This window comes from Schistocerca serialis, chromosome 6, assembly GCF_023864345.2.
Source record: "Schistocerca serialis cubense isolate TAMUIC-IGC-003099 chromosome 6, iqSchSeri2.2, whole genome shotgun sequence".
Classification (NCBI taxonomy): domain Eukaryota; kingdom Metazoa; phylum Arthropoda; class Insecta; order Orthoptera; family Acrididae; genus Schistocerca; species Schistocerca serialis.
The window spans coordinates 228722230-228727344 of NC_064643.1; positions in this window are offsets into that span (position 1 = coordinate 228722230).

Sequence of the window (5115 nt, forward strand, 5' to 3'; positions counted from 1 at the left end):
ATGGTTCTTGAAACTTTGTAAATAGGTTTTCTTAGGATAGTTTACTTCTGTCTGGAAGTTTTTGGCATTTCAGTTTCTTCAGCATCTATGACACTCTCCAACAGGTCAGCAAAACCTGCGATCATATATGCTGCAAATATTTGACCATGTTAAATATCTCCTGTTAGTCTGATTTCGTATGGGTCACACACACTTAAGCAATATTCTACAATGGGTCACAGAAGTGGTTTATAGGCAAATTTTTTTGTAGACCAATTAAGTTTCCTTAGTATTCTACCTATGAAATGACAACTTGCACCTGCTTTACACGTGACAGAGCCTACATGACTGTTTCATTTTTTTCGCCCTAAAGTTTTATACCCATGTATTTGTATGAGTTGACCGATTTCAGTTGTTAGTCATTGCTACTGTAATCATTACATACCGTATTTTTCGTTTTGTTAATTGGACACCTTTACATTGCTGAACATTTAAAGCAAGTTGCCAAATCTTTGTGCCAATTTCATATCTTATCAACATCTGACTGAATATTTGTGCAGTTCTTTTCATGCCACATTTCATTACAGATAACTGAATTATCAGCAAAAAGTCTGATGTTACAATTAATATTGCCTGTGATGGTTGCTAAAATATATTATGAGCAACAAATGTGTCAGTACATTACCCTGGGACACACCCAAAGTTACTTCTATATCTATGAATGACTCTCCATCAGAGACAACATACTGCCTCCTTCTTACCAAGAAATCCTCAATTTAGTCACAAATTTCACTTGATTCCCCATACAATCATACTTTTGATAACAAGCGTAAGTGTGATACAGAGTTAATTACTTTTCAGAAACCAAGAAAAACTATATCAATCGGGCTGCCTTGTTCCATGGCTTTCTGGATCTCACATGAGGAAAGTGCGAGTTTCCTTTCTCATGATCGATATTTTTGGAATCAATGCTGCAACCGTCTGTCTGGAGATGTGCCTTTATTTGCAAATATATAATGAGAGGTACCATGGCTGCGTTTCTTTCGAAGATATACTTTTGTTTTCTTGAAGGCATCGATAGGTGTCTCTGTTGTGAAGGTATTCAACAGAAGCTCATTATATGTTCAGATGGTTCATCCATTACCAATCTGGGAACTTTTGCTGTCTTTTCTTTCTTTGCTGTCTTTACTAGTTATTTGCGTAGTGATATGTATCACAAAAATTACTGAAGCACAAGCTAAATAAATGTGCTTGTTGTGTGAAGAATAATCTAACATCCGCAAAAAATTATAATTCATTGCCAGGAAAGTAAACTTCTTCTGTCCTCTTGAAAGTAACAGAAACAACTAGAAAAAACATCAGCGAAATATGCTTGCACCATTACTAGAACATATTTCGTACACATATGTGCTTAATTTGAAGGTGTTCATGTTTGGAAATTTCCTAAAATAACTAGTTTGTAAATTTTCTTTTATACTTTATAGGTGGCTGACAGTGAGACTAAGTCGCCTTTTAATTCTTTCTCATATGCATCAGTCTTGTTTAAGTTTTCTTTTCTGACGATGAGTTGTATTTTTTAAACCAGATAATCAACGTGTTTTGAATATTTACTCTCACTTGCGTATTCCAGACTTAATTTGTAAATGATTGGCAATGCCAAGCTACAGAAGCTGTCAGAAATGTGAAGATGAATGTTAAATTTTTTTACGGATGGCAGGATGTGAACAAAAATTCTATACAAACAACTTCATCAGACGAAATTTCGTTATCCTCAACACCATAGAGTATTTATTTATCCGTCTTTAAGCATTTACATTCAACTGATGTCGTCATGAGTAATGTACAATTTACGTATTAAGAAATATAACTATTGTGAGGTATCACACAAAGCTAAAGTATACATTTTAAAAGAACATACGTAATAAAGGAATACATTTGATACATAAAGATATCCCACATAACTAAAGTGTGCATTTTAAAGAATGTGCATAATAAAAGAATACATTTCATACATAAGGATTTCTCCACATGTTTAATAGTTAAATGTGGAACGACAGAGACAAAAAAAAAGCTTAGGAAGGGTACAAACAGAGTTGCAAGTTGTTTCGTAAGTCAGGTCTATTTTTGAAGAGTTTTCAAATTCTATAACAATGTAAAAAGCTTTGTCTTGCAGCCATATTTTAGTCTTACTTTCGAATATATTGAGAGAGACACAATGTGCCTGCACAGGTAATGTGTTGAAAAGCCTTATTCCAATGTATTCATAACTGTCTTGTGTTTGCTTGAGTGGAGTTGTTGGTATGTCTATCTTAAATGTTTGACGAGTGTTATGGTTATGAATGGACTGCTTAAGGTTGTAAGTGTTAAAGTTTTCTTTTATGTACAAATGACAGCTGTATATAAAAAGAGAAGGGACTGTCATTATCTGTAATTCTTTGAAGTATGACCTGCATGATATGTTATTTTTGGTAGTCACAGACTGCTCCTGATGGCTTCCTTCTGCAAAATAAAAATTTTCCTGGACCATGGAGAATTACACCATAGAAGAATACCATAGCTAATATGGCAATGAAAGAATACATAATAGGAATTAATCAGCAGGCTTTCAGAAACGCAGGTGCATAATTTTTTCAGTAGATAGATAACTCGTGAAAGCTTTCGAGATATGTTGTCTATGTGACTCTGCCAGGTTGATTTCGTATCTAAGTATATGCCAAGAAGTTTGGTAGAAGTGTACTCAATATCAGCATTGGATAAGCTGAAGGATATATTTACAGTCTTTTCATAGTTAATAGCTAACTCATTGGCTTCGAACCACATATTGGATAATCTGAGAAAATCTTTACTTTGCTCCTTCAGTTTATTTATGTCTTCCCTGAACTGATGAAAGTTGTATCATATGTGTAAAGCACAGATTTGCGTGGCATATTGCTGGGCAGGTCATTTATAAATATTATAAACAGTAATGGCCCAAGCACTGATCCGTGGGGTACACCACTAGTGACATTCAGTAACTGTGACTTTTGGCCGTTGTAGCTTACAGTTTGCTTTCTGTTACTGAGATATGATTTAATGAGGGAGAGTTCCACGTCCCTAATGCCATGGTTTTTCCAGCAGTATTGTATGGTTTGCAGAATCAAATGCTTTGGTTAAGTCCACTAGTGTGACTTCAGCAAATAATTTGGATTCAAAAGAAGATTGCACAATAGAAACAACATTTTCAACAGCATTAATTATTGATAACTGGGCTCTAAAATCATATTAAGACTTAGTCAGTATGTTGTTTTTTGACAAATGCATGTTAATTTCCTTTTGTATACAATATTCGATACTTTTTGAAAAATAGGTATCAGAGAAATTGGACGATAATTATTAGTGCAGATTTTATCACCCTTTTTGTGTAATGGAATTACTACTGTCCTCTTTAGACATTCTGGAAAAATACCACTGTCAAATATGCAGTTTATGAGTGTGCAGAGAGGGAATGATATCAAGTCGATTATTTTTTTAATCACAAAATTTGAGATGCTATAAATGTCTTCTGATCTGGAGTCACTTAACTTTGCCACTGATTTAATTACATCACTTATCTCCACATGTCCCCAATTACAGGTTGGCGCAGCATCAACGAATTTCTGTAAAAGCTGGTTTATATAAGTATATTGTGAATTTGATTTTGAACTCTTCTTATGAGGGGACGAGGGATTAGGGTTTGCTGCATTGATAAAAAAAAAAGAGGTTAAATTCATCTGGGGTGACATTAACATCAGTTGTAACTTTTACACTATGACTACCTGTACCTAATTCTGCTTTAATGGCCCTCCACGCAGTGCTCCTGATTTCACATGACTGCATACTTTCAGATCGTAATGGTTTCGTAGTACTTCCGCCAGTCCACGTCCGTGGCTCTCTGAGTAGATATTAAACTCGGTGAGATTTCCTGAAAATTTCTTATTTATTCTTGGAGACAAATATTTCACTTGGGCACACACTTTTGCTTCGCTGGTATGCATTTTCTGTTGAAATTCATCGATCTCAGCGTGTTTTCTATGTGAGGCCTGTCTTTGTAGTTCATTAGTTAATGAACTTATTATTATTTTTGCTTCTTCCAGTTCTCTTTTATATTTTAATATATCAGTCTGTAGGTCTTCTTGTCTTAAGGCGTCATATTTACGTTTTAAAATGCCGATCTCAGTTAGCAACGTTGCAATCACTTCACTTTCGCATTCTGCACTGATCAGTTTTTTTTTTTTTCAATGTCGTCTACATAACATTCCCGACAAGTCCAGAATTTTTGTTTCGGAATAGCACTTGCACAACAGTAATGGTGTAAAGTTTTGCATAATACCTTTCGCCGCTCGCTTGTTGCAGTAGCACTTGTCTGAGTATACACGATAATGTTCACCACGAGGTTGATCAGAAGACGATGTGGACGCCATACTCACGATTGCGTTAACAAAATTTATCGATTTTCCCATCCTTTCTTCTGATATTTTTACAATAATTTGGCATGTAACACATTTCTCTTCACCATAAATGTTTTTCGCTTACAATTTGTAGTCTTGTCTTGTGTCATGCAGCTACTGGAACCCTTAAACACTAATAATTCATTATTTGACATTATCAATAAATTGTACCTTTTCGAAAGGTCCTCAATGCGCTAGCATTTTGGAACAGTATTTATTTAGAGAACATAAATTATAACTTGGTTATAATATAAAACACGCCAAATATAAGATTGACGAAATCGAATATGGCCTTATACAAGTGCTTCTGCCAAGGTATATCTTTGAAAGGAGCGCGGCCACAGTGCCTCCCGGCTCCCCTTATGTATTTTCAAATATAGGCAAGTAATCTGGAGGAGCTTATTCTATTGCAGAGATATTACTACGTTTAACCTTAGAATATGGTGTAAGATTATACGGCAAATTGATGTCAAGGTTATTAAATAGTAGGTTCATTAATCATTTCTACTGCCATTCTTGAAGATGTGTGTGACCTGTGTTTTATTTCAACTATTGGACATGGTTTTTTGTTCAAGGGATGTGTTTAGCTGGGGAGTTGTAATGTTGGTAGTCATGGAAGCTGACAGCAGAGTGTCTGGTCGGCTGTGATTGGAGTTTACAATGTGACGTG